Below are 16,163 nucleotides of genomic sequence, written 5' to 3'. Positions count from 1 at the left end.
TGAATCACTTCTGGAAGTCTCTGAGTTTCTTACTTCTTTATTACTTCCAATTAATGAAATTATGTGACTGTGATTCCTGTATATGCTTTGCATGTTCTGTATTATTTTTGCTACCCCTGAACTAAATGTTTTTTAACTTATGCCCAAAGAGGAATGGGAAAACAGAGGTAACAAACATTAACAGAGATATAAAATGGATAAGATCATTACACTTCCCATCCCCCCTTTTCTATTTAACAAAAATAAGTCTTTAAGAGCAACATTACCTAATTCATCCTCATAATCTGCCCTGTTCTTTTCAACCCAGCATTTAACACAGTGCTTAGCTTTCAAAGACTCAGCAAACACTTGTTCAATTGAATCTACAGAAGCTATTTTCTTAGTCATAATGAATTAATCAACTAATATAGATCACATTATTAAAGATTATTCAGCCTGTGTAATGTAGTGAAATTTAATATTTTGGTAAAATTTCAGAAGTAACTCTTTGGTTAGCAAGAAAATAGAATCATACAAACAAGTACCAACTACTGGGAAATAATTTCCCACTTCTTTTTTTTTTTCTTTTTTCTTTTTTTTCTTTTTTTTTTAGATATAGAAGACATTAGAGTGTATTTGACATATTATATATACATGGAGTATAACTTCCCATTCCTGTAGTCCCACTTTACCTCTTATTCAAGTTTCCTCAAGAACATGCATTAATTTATTTGATTATTTATTAATTCAAAATGTATTTTAGTTCCTGCTATGGTAACATGGAGAAGCTGGGTAGGTCCTGTGTTAATTCAAAGAATGAGACCTATAGTCAAGCTGAGGGTAGGGTAGTAAAATTTATTTAAGTAGAGAAAGGATCTCCCAATTATGGAGGGACCCATGAGAGGGTACTGTGGCTGCTTTTTACCTAGGGATTTTTAAAGTCTTATCTGATGGCCCAGGGTAGGTGATTATTGAGGACTATGTTAATGAGGGATGTCAGCATGGACCAATCAAGCTCTTCAAGTTCTGAGTTTAATAAGCCAATTAAAAGTGCATAAAATTTTGGGGGGTGGTGTCTCACATCTGTAATCCCAGAGGCTAGGGAGGCTGAGGCAGGAGGATTGCAAGTTTAAAGCTAGCCTCAGAAATTTAGTGAGGCCCTAAGCAACTTAGATCCTGTCCCTGAATAAGTAAAAAATAAGGTCTGGGAGCATGACTCAGTGGTTAAACTCTCCAGGGTTCAATCCCTAGTATCAAGAAAAAAATTGCATAAATAGAAGTCCTCATTTACATAGTAGAGAGGACCAGTCCAAACGTATGGCTTTACACATCTTTTGGGGAGAGGAAGCTCTTTAGGTGAGGGTAGATTTTGTGGTTGGCTGTTGATAGGGGTATTGGTAGGGTTAGCTGAGGAAGAGCCATTGCAGTTGAAGCTGTCAGAAACAGTAGCAGATGTTCTAACTAAGAAGAACTCCTTGTGTTTGAAGTTGTCAAGGGTAGTGACATGATGTTCTCCAGAGTGGATATCATCTTCCAGATGACATGACCTCTTTCCCTTCTCTGAGGTCCTTGTCCAATCTGCCTATGGATGATCTTCTTTCCTGCCTATGTGACAAATTGTATTTAGGGTTGAGGTACATCAGCATATAGAACCAGAGAAGACACCTCTTTGTGGAGTTTATATTCAATACGGGAAAGACTGACAATAATAAAAAAATATTAAATATGTCAGTTACATAGAATATAACAGATCACAAGGTCAAGAAGAAAGAAAAACAAGATAAAGGATATGGAGAGTATAGGCCCAGGATATAAGATTCAGGTAGGCCTGACTGAGGAAACATGGGCAAAGATTTAAAGTAAATATTCATAGCTGTTTGAAGAAGGCTTAGGAAAGGGGAATTGTTAAAGTCCTGAGATATAGTAGTCATGACATGTAAGAAAAAGTGCAGAGAACTCGGTAGAGCAAACTGTCCAAGGAAAAACAGTAAGGCATAAAAGAAAGAGAGGCCATCATTGGTTTTGTATGCCATCACAAGGATTTGGGATTTTCCTCAGTCAAATGGACAAACAACATAAAATATTTCCTAATCAGTGAGGCTTAAATTTTATTAGAAATATGAGAAAGTTAAATGGAGCTCCAACAATTTCATATATATCACATATGTGTGTGTATGCATATATATAATATGTAATTCAATTAAGTAATATAATTTAGATCCTATAGCCTATAAATCTTATATGGGAGAGGGAGGAAATTAGGACAGGTTTAGTGATATGCTACTAGATCATATACCTATCCTAGAATGAAAGAGAAAATAATTCTAGCATAAATACTTAATTATATTGGATTAAATAAATCCTTGCTAAGCAGGTTATTAGATAGTTGACAAGCAGGGTTTTAATAATCTCTCAAACATTTTTATGTAAATCCTATTTTTGAAGTTATATTTTTATTTGAAAAAGCAAATCAGATAAATCTAACACCTCAATCATAAATGAGGCTTCACAGTTACTCATTTGGGAGATAAAATAATGATGTTTAAACAGAAATAACAATGAGCTATTGATTTATTGATAAGTAAGAGTATCAAATTCCACTGTGCTTATACAATTCACCTTTGAGGAAATACAGAGAGATATAAAAAAGGCCAGTGTACTCCATAATTTTCATTCACTGGGAGTACTTAGAGTAGAAACCAGCAAATCTCTCTGTGTTGGTTCTTCAACACCAAGGTTACATATTGTGTCAAGGAAAATTCCTAATTATAAAGTGCATACACTGGAGGCATCACTGGAACCCTAATTTTCATGTTATTGAGAGTTCTTTTTAAAAATTCAACAGCTTTAGACTCACGTAGGAGGGCTCTCAGTAGTGGAGTTTTGACAATCACTATTATAATCCTTCTGAATTCAGAGGAGAGTCACTGACTTAGTTAAATTTGCCCAGAGCCAAAGAGATCATTTTGCATGGAGTGAGGGCAAATGAATTTGGCACAGACAGATGGCAAAACATCCCAGGAATCACAACTGGATCATCAGAGCAACTAGAGATGCCACAAGCAACTACTGCAACCATGTAGAAGAGTGCTGTGAAATAGATTTTAAGTAATCAAATGTCAACTGATAGCACCTGTTTTTTTCAAGGGAAAACAATTTCAAGAGTAAAGTTTCATATTAACAAATTTATTAAAAGTTTTTGGAGAATAGGACAACGGTTACAGGCCAATATTCCTGAAATTCATCATTTATTCTCAATGAAAATTCTTAAATTCAGGTTTAATGGATACTTCCTTTCCAGTAGAAAATAAATAGTATATGGTTATGGTGATAGATAAAAGGAAATTTAAGGAATAATAAGGCATATGTTAAAGGATGAATGTACTGTAAATCATGTGGATTTGTATTTGACCTAGCAATAATTCCAAATCAGTGTTCTTATAATTACATGTTAGAATGGTAGATATTATTTTTTGTTAAATTAAATGGCATGTTAAACTAAAACATGACTACCAACAATACCTCTTGAGATGTAGAACCAAATGTCTCATTGTTTTTGCCTCTGACAAAGGTATTAAATAGCAGTTATCTAAATGTTTAGTTCTCTCTGTAGCAACACGGCTGTTCTAGGAAGAACCTTAATAAACTGGAAGTGCTAAAACTTTGATACCCTGTAGGAATAGCCATCATTCAAAGACTGAGATGAATGTATAAACAGCCCAGAATCCTCATCATTCATTCATCTCTTCCATGAGAAAGCATCGTAGTGTGTATATCATGTTGACAATCATTAAACTTCTCACCATCAACAGTCATAACACTCTTGATATGATCTGTCTTTCCTTCCTTATCTCACTTAGTCCCTTATTGGTGGTTTAGGAGATCATCTCCCAGATAAATGATTTGTATGCAAATATTCAACTCATGATCACTTTTAGGGAAAATCCAAACTAAGAAATGGAAGAAAGAAAATTGCAAAATTGAGGTCATAGTTACCAGATAGATACTATATTGCCCAGAAGTTTGGAATAACTCAAAAGCTCCCAAAAATATTGTGTTTGTTAAAAGTATTGGGCACAAGAAATTTTCACTTAAAGTTTGGCCTTTCTCATGAGATGTCTATATTTTTAAAATAAATATATGAAATGATTTATTTTTATAATTCTGAGAATTATAGCTTTTGAAATATATAAATTCTATGAAACTTCCTTTCCACTTTTTGTTCCCCTACCCTATGCACTATATACACCTATACTTTTCAATGTGGTATCTAACTATGCACATGTGATTTTTGAGCACTAGCCCAAATTGAAATGTGCTGTAAGTATAAAATATATGTGGGGTTTTGTAAGCTTAATATGAAAAACTTAAATATCTCATTACTAATTTTATATTAATTGCATGTTAAATAATAATTTGTATTTGTTAAAGTAAAATATATCATTAAAATGAAGTCACATTTCTTTAATAATAGGAAGATCTAATTAGACTTTTCACAAAATCATTACCTTACTGTGAGTTCACTTCTCATAATGAATTAAAACATAAATATTTATAAATAACACTATTATATAAGTGAAAATATAAATAATTAAATGTATAATCAGAATATATGACCCCAATTGTTTCTTGACCTAAAAGCATGAGAAGTATTAAATCACAATTTTATATGTGCTGTGCACCTTCCTTAAAGTCAATGCAATTTTTTGTTAGAAAAATTAGGTATAATTCCCTGACATTCTATCATAGATTAATACAGAACTCCAATAAAAACTGAAAATACAGCTAATTAATTGTAGTTTAAAATCCAAACTCAGGTATTCTGGAATAAAAATTTATGAACAATATTGAATGTTATTTTCATTAAATTTCAATAGCTTAATAATCTTCATGAGATTATTAGAACCAGAGGAGATACAAAGATATCCAAATATCATTCCCAAAGTTCAAACACATACATATAATAAAGAAAACACCTGGTGGTCTATATTAAAGGCTTACATTACCTTTTCTAATTCAATCTGTTCATATTTAACTCAACAATCATACAGTCTATACCTGAGCAAGTCTCGAAAGTAGTCTTGACAGTAACCAAAGAGGTTACTGACTAGAAAGCAACAAGAAAGGAAGGAAAAAACAGAGGGTGTAAGGGAGGGTGGAAAAAGAAAAGAAAAATAAAATAAAATCCTTCATCTTTACTATCAATCAAGGCTATAATATACTAATTCAACTAAGAATTAATAAATTCTAAATCTTTATGAAAACCAAAGAATAAAATGGTTTTCCCAAGGAGATGTTGAAATTTTTGTATTATTTTGCAAAAATAAAACTTAGAAAACTTGTTAAATTTGTAGGTAAATGTGTAGATAGCATCTGCTTCATTGTATATAGTAATGCAGTGTACAATAGTATGCTATTTAACAAGCAACTTCCAAGATGAGTACCTCCCAATGTACAAAAAAACAACTTAATCTTATTTTATGTATAGTGGAATTAGAAAACACAGTGGGATCAGGTATTTACAACACACTTTTATAAATGCATTTTCAAGTACTTGTGCTCCTGTTTACATATTACTCCTGTAATTGGAAAAATAAACTGAGTTATTTGAAAAAACTTCTTGGAAAAATAAATAAATCTTAAATTATGTTCTCTGTACTCTTTTCAGAGCATCTCTAATGCATTAGTCAATAATGCCTTCATGCAATGAATACTTATGGCTATTTAATTGCCTTGGCAAACATTAAATTTTTCTCAATGGTGGGAAGAATGCAAATGTCTGCACTTTATTAAAAAGTAAAAAAAAATCTGGTAAAGTGCATTATTCTCCTTCAGAATCATTTCATTTGACAAGAGTTAAAAAGAATGATCAGGTTTAGTACCAATGACTTTGTCTTGGTACTTTTTATTTCACCATTGTTTACCACTTTATCATTCCTTTTTGCAAAAAGTAACTACAAATACCAGGAATTAAAATACACTCATACACACACATATATAAACACACACAAATACTGATACATACATGCATATGCTTATATGTATATATATATACACATACACATACAAAGTATCCATTCACTTATGTAAGTTGGTGGTAGTAGCACTTGAATAAAGGAATTACACAAAATATTTTTCTTTCTTTTTCTTATGTTTTCAAAAAATTTTAAATCAACTTATATTTTATGTTTACAAGCATTTTTTATTCCAATTAGTATAGTCTATCCACCAGATTCATTACAGTTTATCATTTTCCTCTAATAAAACTGAGATGGCATCTAAATCATATTACACATTTGTGATGGTTAATTTACTGTATGTAATTTAGTGAGAAAGGGAACACATTCAGTTATAACTAACTCAGGGAGTTTCTATGAGGTATTTTTGAATGAAGCTAATATTTTAATCAGTAGAGTAAATAAATCTGATTATCTTCATTAATATATGTGTGTCTTATACTATTAAGTAAAGGCCTGAATAAAATAAAAATGTCTGACTCTCCCCTAAATGAGACATTTATTTCCTGCCTAATTGTCTTTGATGAGACATTGACTTTTATTTTATTAAATTTGTATTGTTGCATTCTAATTATAAATAATAGTGGAATTCATTGTAATATGTTAATAGATGTGCATAGCATGATTCCTTTCATTTCCCCCAAACTTTCCTTTCTCTCCCTTCCTCTATTATTCCTTTCCACCACTCTACTGTTCTCTCTTCAACTTTTATTAGATGTCTTTTCTTTCCATTTTTCTATCTTTCATGTATGAGAAAAATCATATATCCCCTTCCTTTCTTTGCCAGCCTTATCTCAGTATGTTATTTTCCTGTTCTACCCATCTTCCTGTGAATGGCACAATTTTGTTTTCCTTTATTGCTGTGTAAAATTCCATTGTATATATGCCACATTTTCTTTATCCATTCTTCTGTTGATGGGCACTTAGTTTGCTTCCATTGCTAGGCTATTATGAATAGTGCTGCTATAAATATGAATATGCATGTATCAGTATAATATGTTGACTATTTCTTTTGGATTAATAGAGGAGTGGTCTATCTGGGTCATATGGTATTTGCATATCTAGTCTTCTGAGGAACCATCATATTAATATTAATCTCCATAAGGATTGTACAAATTTACAATCCATCAAGAATGTATAAGAGTTCCATTTTACCTGTATCCTCACCAGCCTTTATTAATTTTTTGTATCCTTAATGAATTCAATTCTAACTGAAATGAGATGGAATCTCAAAATCTCAGTGCAGTTTTCATTTGCATTTACCTAATCGTTAAAGACATTGAATACTTTTTCACATATTTGTTGGCCATTTGTATTTATTTTTACAGTACAAAGGATTGAACCCAGGGCCTCTTGCATGCTAGGCAAGTACTGCACCACTGCCTACGGTTATAGTTATTCTTTTGAGAATAATTTGCTTAGTTTATTAGCCAATGTATTGATCAGATTATTCAACTTTTCTATGCTTTTTTTTGAGTTCTTTATATATTTTGAATATTAATCTCCTATAACTGGCAAAGATTTTTTCCTGTGAGCTTTCTCTTCACATTCTTGTTTCCTTTGGTGTGGAAAAACTTTTGAACATGATGCCATTCCTATTACTAACTTCTGGTTTTCTTTCTTGAGCTTCAGTCTTAACTAAGGACATTGGTGCCTGTGCCAATATGTTATAGTGTTGATCCTGTGTTTTCTTCTAGCAGTTGTAGTTCTTCTAGTCTAATTTCTAGGTGTTTGATCCGATATGAGATGACTTTTGTGCAGGTTGAGAAGCATCTAGACATATGGATATCCAGTTATCCCAGTACTGTTTGATAAAAAGTATCTTTTCTCCAATGTATGTTTTTGGCTTTGTCAAATATCAGATGATTGTATCTATGTGGGTTTGTCTCTGTGATTTCTGCTCTATTCCATTGGTCTTCATATTTGTTTTCATGCTGATACTGTGCTGTTTTTATTTCTATTATTCTGTAGTAGAGATTGAGATCAGATATTGTAATGCATCCTATCTTGTTCTTGCTCAGTGCTGCTTTGGCTATTCTGGGTCTTTTATTGTTCCATATGAATTTTAGGACTGTTTTGTTCTGGTTGTATAAATAATGTCATTGGTATTTTGATTAGGATTATGTTGAGTCTGTAGATCTCTTTTGGTAATATGTCCACTTTGAAATATTAATTCTATCTATCAGAAACAAGGGGGGTCTTTCTATCTTCTAGGGTGTGTCTCAATTTCTTTTTTCAGTGCTCTACAATTTTCACTGTTGAGATATTTCACTTACTTGGTTAGATTTATTCTCAAGTGTTATATTTATTTTTAAGCTATTTTCAATGGAATTGTTTTACTTATTTATTTCTCAGCATATTAATTATTGAAATATAGAAAAAACAGTGACTTTTGCATCTTGATCTTTTTTATGGGAGGAGGGGTACCAGGGATTGAAGCCAGGGATGCTTTGCCACAGAGCCATACTCCTAGTCCTTTTTCATATTTTATTTAGAGACAGGGTCTCACTGAGTTGCTTAGGTCCTTTCTAAGTTTCTGAGACTGGCTTTGAATTCACAATCCTCCTGTCTCAGCCTCCCTACTAGGATGTACATTGATCCTGTATTCTGCTAATGTGTTGAATTTGTTTGTCAGTTCACAAATACTTATGGAAGAAGTTTTTTTGGTTTCTAAGTACAGGAGCTTGTCACCAGCAGAAAGATTTGTATCTCTGTAGCCTCCTTCTCTTACCTGATTGCTTTGAATAGAGTTTCAAGAATTATGTTGAAAATAAGAGTTGAGAGTGGGCATCCTTGTTCTTTCAGAGGAAATTCTGTCAGATTTTCCCCATCTGTCTGATGTTGACTGAATTTGGTCATATATAGCCTTTACGATTTTGAGGTGTTTCTTTTATTCCTTGTTTCTTCATTGGTTAACAAAAATGATTGCTGAATTTTGTCAAAGTCTTTTCCAACATCTACTGTGATGATCATGTGACTTTTGTCCTTAATTCTATTAATGTAATGAATTGCATTTATTGATTTTCATATGTTGAACCAATCATGTATCCCTTGGATGAAATCAGCTTTATTAGGGTATAGAATATTCTTAATATGTTTCTGAATGTAGATTTCTATTATTTTAAGAACTACTGTGTCTATATTCAGCAGGGATATTGGTCTCTAGTTTTCTTCCTTTTTGTTTGATATGTCTTTATGTGGTTTAGGTATCAGGGTGATACTGGATTTATAGAATGAATTGGGGGAGTGTTCACTCCATTTCTCTTTCATGAACTAGTTTGGCAAGATTGGCATTATTTCTTCTTTAAGAGTCTGGTAGAACTCAGCTAAGAATCCATCTTGTACTTGGTTTTTCTCTGTAGAAGTAGACATTTATAAATAGCAGATATGACCAAGTGACAAGTTGCAGAAATAAGCATTGTAACTGTAGTATTTCTTCCTATTTTCTAAATATATTTATAATGCACACACATATGAAATGTAAAAAATCTCTCATGTGTTTTATGGACTTTATCTTCTCTTATAAGAAAGGGTTTAACACAATTTGGTTATTCACAGAATAAACATGACCTGTTATATGGAATTATAGCATTTTTATTTGGAAATTAAAATGGTTTATGGAGGTATATATAGGTGACAAATTCACAAGGCTTTGAACCTGTGATGAATAATTTTATGAGTCAAAATTACATAGTCATAGATTGCCTGATATATTATGGTCCTTTTTCTATTAGGGAGTTTTGGATTAAATTAACATTTAATTCTGTAGACTTAGTAAAGCAGATCACCCATCCCAATTTGTGTCACACTCATTCAATTATTTAAAGACCTGAATCAAGTAAAAGATCTAAGCCTCCACTGAATGAAAGACAACTGTTTCTTGTCCTCCTGTTCTCAAACTTGAAAACATAGTTTCTTTTGTCTTCAGATTGAAACAGAAATATTGGCTCTTCCTAAGTCTTAAATCTTTTGGTCTTTAGAAGGTAAACTATACCATGAGCTCTCCTGGTTCTCAGACATTTCAACTTGAACTATACCAAAATCATCAGCTTTCCTGGGTCTTCTACTTTCTGATGCATCTTCCATACGTTGTGATTTGCTAACTTCATAAAGGCATCAGCCAACACTTTATAATAAATCATTACTGAATCATTTATATATATATATATATATATACATATATATATATATCTCCAATTAGGTCGATTTCTCTGGAGAACGCTGAATAATACAATATTCTGCTGAATATATTTGAATCTACAGCAGTTACAAATATCATTTTTTAAAAAAAACTACAGATAAGATCTAAAATTCCTATGGGACCACACAAAAGGTCCCACATAGACAAATTGATCTTGATAAAAAATAGCAAAGCTGAAAGCATTGAAATAACTGATTTCAAGATGTACTACAGAGCTGTAGTAACCATGACAGAATAATGTTGAGATAAAATTAGACACATGGACCAATGGAACAGATTAGAGAACCCAGGACTAATCCCATGCAGCTAAAGAAAAATTATTACCACAAAACTGTCAAAAACATGTATTGAACCAAAGACAGTCTCTTTTACCAAATGATACTGGGGAAACTTATATCCCCATGAAGACTGAAACTTGAACCCTATATCTCTTCTACAAAAATCTACTCAAAATGCATCAAGGACCTTAACATAAAACATAAAACCCTGAAATTACTAGAGGGAAAATATAGGGAAAACACTGCAAGATAGTGGTGTAGGTAATAAGTTTCTGGACAGGACTTTAAAAGCACAGGAAACAAAAGAAAAAATTGAAAAATAAATTGCATAAAACAAAAAAAAGTCTCTGAACAACAAAAGTAAAAATCAAGATTGGTTGGAAAACCTACCAAATGTAAGAATATGTGTCATGTATTCAAATGACAGCATATGTAAAGAACTTAAAAACCTTAACAACAAAAAAAGTAATTCAAAGACAATGGGTAAATTAATTGCCTAGACAATTCTGAAAAGAAGGAATACAAATGACGAACAAACTTAGAGAAAATGTTCAATATCATTAGCCATCAGGGAAATTCAAATCAAAATTTAAATTAGATAACATTTCACCCTAGTTATCATGGCCGTTATTTTTAAAAAGTACTGACAAAGAAGAAAAGAGAGACCTTATCCACTGTCAGTGAGAATGTAATTTAATACATTTATGTATCTGTATCCTGTTGTATCTTGTTCTCCAGTGGAATTCTGTCCCTTAAACACTTTGTTACCATGAATGATCATATCAAAACAGAATAAGAAGCCAAGAGTAGTGGCACATACTTACAGTCCTAGCTTCTTTGGAGGCTGAGGTAGGAAGGCCACTTGAGCTCAGGAATTCAAGATAAGCCTGGGCAATACAGCAAAGTTTCATTTTAAGAAAAGAAAGAAAGAGGGGGAGGAAAAGGAAGTAACCAAATATGCACTGTGGTTTCTAGGATTGGTTATCAAACTTATTAGATTTTAAATATCTTTATACTATTTCTAGTGTCAAAGTGTACACTGGTGGTCCACGATATATGTTGGAAATGGTGTTGGAAATGGAGACATGTAAACTATAATCCTTGGATACTCTTAATTAAATTATTAGAAAAGGTAAAATGGTTGTTATGTTTTAGATATTAGGTGTCCCTCAAAAGCTCATGTGTGAGACAATGCAAGAAGGTTCAGAGAGAGGAGAAATTATTGGGTCGTAATTCATCCCCTGATAGGGATTAACTGGTAACTGAAATGATAGTGTGTGGATGGAGGAAGTGGGAATTAGGCGTGGCTTTGGAGTGTATATTTGTATCTGGAAAGTGGAATTCTCTCTCTCTGGTTCTTGATCACCACGTGAGCTGCCTTCCTCTGCCATACTCTTCCTCCATGTTGTTCTTTCTTACCTGGAGCCCCAAGGAATGGAGCAGGCCTTCTATGGAATAAGACCTCTGAAACTACAAGTCCTCAAATAAACCTTTCCTCCTCTACAATTTTTCTGGTTGGGTCCTTTATTCACAACAGTGAAAAAACTGACTAAAACAGCTGTCATGTATTCAATATCTCATTATCTTTCTGTCAAATTAAGGAATATAACAGGATTAGGTGATTATTCCTCAATGCCCTTGAAAAAATGTGGAAAGATGAGCACAATTATTCATATTCTCAGATTATAATCTATTTAAATGACATAAATATTTTGTCTGTCCTAATTTTTTTTTTATGTTTTACACAGTACTTAAATTTCCAAATATCAACTGAAAGTATCATACTCGAAGTGGCTGATCTACATGCAAATTAAATTACCATATGTGAGTGTGGGTGTCTTCTATAAAAGTAGCAAGAGCACTTGAGAAAGGAAAATGTGGTATGGAAAGATCTTGATGAATCTGGAGCCATTTAACCACTTAACTTCTGCTAGTATTCTTTACCAGTAGAAGCATCTTCTTCTTCCTTTAAATAGTTTAACCCTGGCTTGGCACAACAGTGAAAACCTATTATCCCAGTGACTTGGGAAGTTGAGGCAGAAGTACTGCAAGTTTGAGGCCAGCATCAATAATTTAGAGAGCCCCCAGCAACTTAGCAAAACCCTATCTCAAAATAAAAAAATGAAAAAGACTGGGGATGTAGCTCTGTGGTGATAATCACCAATGAGTTGATCCCTCAGTACAAAAAAGAAAGAAAAGGATTAACACTGCTTTGCCTGACACATATGTGATAGCATCTCCCCTTTCACTTGCCTTGCAAGGCACTTCTAATTCTCAAATCCTATCCTGTTACCTCTTTTGTTACTAGAGTCAAATCTCTGAGGTCCCTAGAGATCCAAAGGTGAGGAACAGAGTATGATATGCATGTTAAGGTGCACTGCACACACACACACACACACACACACACACACACACAAACAAAAAAGCAAACAAAAATCTGGGAATATTATAGAGCCACAGAATGGAGATATCTCTTGATTTATCACTTGGAAAAGAGCAGTTCAGTCAGGTATAGCCATTTTTGTACTTTAGATTTAATTTTGACATAATCATATATACAAGGGATATAATCTGTTCTATTTTAGTCCCCACTACTTCTTCTTTCCATTTTCTCCTCCTTCCTCCAGTTACCTTTCTTTTTTTTACTCTACTGATCTTCCTTATGTATACTAATCATTTTTTCTAATTTGATGCTTTACAGATAAACCCCAGTTAGCAAAAAAAGACAAAAAAATAAAAACTATACTAAAATAAAATGAATGAAGTACAATCCCATTAAAAAGTCATAGATTGATAAAATTAAAAAATTAAGATCAAATGTATGGTGATTCACTTTAGATTTAAGGAAACATTTGATTCACTTTAGAGTTAAGGAAACACATAGAGTTAAAGTAGAGGAAAGAAAGGGATATTCCCTGGAAAGTGTAACTAATAGAAAGCAGGGATGGCTATACTAATACAAGACAAAATATATGTAAGGTAAAAACTTTTATGAGAGAAAGGACAAATTTTGTAATGAAAAGTAGGTTCAGCATTATCCTGATACTAAAATAATATGCACTACTGGAAAAGAAAGCACAAAACATTATGTATGATGAATAATTATGCAAAATCTCCAAATACTATCAAAAAGAATTCAATGAAACATTTACAAGACTACCCACCATAGCTAAATGGAATAATTTTTAGCAAGCATAATGGTCTAACATATGAAAAACAATCATTGCAATGCGTAACACTGAAAAAATGAAGAAATAAATAAATGATAGTCTTAATTGAGGCATATAAAACCATTTGCAAAAATTTAATAACTCTTCATGTTAAAAACAATCCACAAACTAGGAATAGAAACAAATTTCCTCAACAAAATAAAGCCATTTATGAAAAGCCATTAACATCTTACTCAATGTTACAGACTACCAGTTTTTCTCATGGTTAAGACAAGGATATCTTCATTCACCACCTATTTTAAAAAGCATTAGAATTTTAGATGAATCAATTAAATGTGTAAGAGAAATAAGATATATCCAAATCAGAAAGAAAGAATTATTATTATATCTATCCACAGACATCATAATCTTGGCATAGTATTCCTTAAAGATTCCCTCCAGGGGCTAGGATTGTAGCTCTGTGGTAAAGCTCTTGCCTACCATGTGTGAGGCACTGGTTTCCATCCTCAGCACCACATAAAAATAAATAAATGAAATAAAGGTGTTGTGTCCATCTACAACTAAAAAATAATTTTAAAAAAATGTTTCCCTCCAAATGTCAGTAAAAATGTAGTTACACATGACTGGTGGGACTGAAAATTAGTACAACTACTATGGAAATCAGTATGGGGATTCTTCAGGGGCCTAGATAAGGAATAACCATATGACCCAGCTATCCCACTCCTTAAAATGTTTCCAAGAAACATCAGCATATTATAGTGATTCAAGTATATCAATGTTAATAGCAGTCATAGCAGCACAACTCACAACCAGTCCACATACCCATCACCAGATGAATAGATAAAGAAAATATGGTAGATATATACATAATCAAGTTTCACTCAGCCATAAAGAAGAATGAAATTATGTCATTGGCTTTTAAGTGGATAAAATTGTAGAACAGTATACTAAATGAGTTCAGCCAGTCTCAGTCTCTCATATGTGAAAGTTAGAGAAAAGGCAAAAAAGGGGAAAGTTTTCCATGAAATTAGAAGGAAGATCCCTGGAGTAAAAGAAGGGGATTGAGGGGGAAGGAGGAGTGAGGGGAAAAAAGAGGAACTGCAATAGTAAAAAGGAAGTTGTAGGCAGTTCAATTAAATTGCTAAAAGTTTGAAATAGATGGTTATAATGTTTCGATATGTTACATAACCTCATAATAATAACAAAGAAAATGCATAAAGAAAATACACACAAAAAAATGAGAATTAAAATATGTCACTTTAAAAATAAACTAAATATAAGTAGTGAGAGAGGAAATGAAAGATAAAAGAAATGATATAAGACATGAAGAAATTATGAAAAGGATGACAATAATAATTCATGTCCTTAAAACTGAATGAATTAGGGCTGGGTTGTAGTTCAACAGCAATGTGCTTAACTCACATTCTCAAAAGCCCTGCAGAATAAAATTGACCAAATTATCATATACATATATATAAATAAGTTATTCATATTAAAAAACATACCATATATATGCATATATGATACTCTTTAGTAGATTTATTGATAGTTCAGGCTTTTTAATTTTAGATCTCATAAAAGGACTAAAAGTAAAGTTACAAACCAAAATTAAAATTATGTTGGATTTTACATCCATACACATCTTTTAATACTAGCTTTTATTAGTAAAATAATTATGAAATGCTTCATGAATTTGCATATTATCCTTGCACAGGAGCCATGCTAATCTTCTTGGTATCATTCCACTTTTAGTATAAGTGCTGCAAAGCAAGCACCCATACACATATTAACTTTACTAGAAAACTTGATAAATTTTCATGGCTTTTAGTTATTATGCAGCATTATTTCTGTTCAAATTTAAAGATTAACTTTAAAACAACTATCTTAAAAATATGGTCAATAAGCTAAATGAAAACACAGATTACTTCACAAAAATCAAGAAAATTATATATGATAAAAGTGGAAATATCAAAAAAGAGATATACATTATTTTTACAAACATGCAAAAGAAATTCTGGACCTGAAAAGCATAATAACTAAATTGAAAAATAAACCAAAAACGAGAGGTGGAAAAATAAAAGTCACATATCCTTGTTGGATAAGTGTTTATTTGGTTCCTACACCTTTTCAACATGTTTCTAGGGTTTGTTTTATTTCCTTTGGTATTTCCATGGAGTCTGAGACTCAAATTTCATAAACTTTCATCTTATTGACAATTCCCCATCTTTCTTTTGATTAATGGCAGTATGATATATCTTAATTATCGCGTCCCCTCTGGCCGCAGAGAGAGACACGACAAATGTCTGAAGCTTTGGAAGTTTATTGTGCACAGTCCCTCTCCTACGCTTCTCTTACTCCTAGCTTCTGCGCACTCCCAGCTTCCCTTCTCCCAGCTTCTTCCAGCTCCCGCGTACTCCCTGCTTCCAGCTTGGCTTCAACCTCCGACTCCGCCTTCGCCGCTTCTTCCGCTTCTCCCTCTTCTTCAGCCCCCGCCGCTTCTGCCTCTTCCTCAGCTTCT

At 32.6% G+C, this 16,163-nt stretch overlaps 1 non-coding gene across 1 annotated transcript; it reads right to left on the bottom strand.

The window, feature by feature from the left end:
- Positions 1–15,314: 15,314 nt before the first annotated feature.
- LOC124972698 (U6 spliceosomal RNA) lies at positions 15,315–15,420 on the bottom strand. The gene has a single exon (XR_007106494.1). It is a non-coding gene; the product is annotated as a U6 spliceosomal RNA (small nuclear RNA).
- Positions 15,421–16,163: the final 743 nt, after the last annotated feature.

The sequence above is a fragment of the Sciurus carolinensis genome, chromosome X (genome assembly GCF_902686445.1).
Source record: "Sciurus carolinensis chromosome X, mSciCar1.2, whole genome shotgun sequence".
NCBI lineage: Eukaryota > Metazoa > Chordata > Mammalia > Rodentia > Sciuridae > Sciurus > Sciurus carolinensis.
The sequence above is the reverse complement of the archived record's forward strand: the minus strand, read 5'-3'. Positions and strand labels throughout refer to the sequence as shown.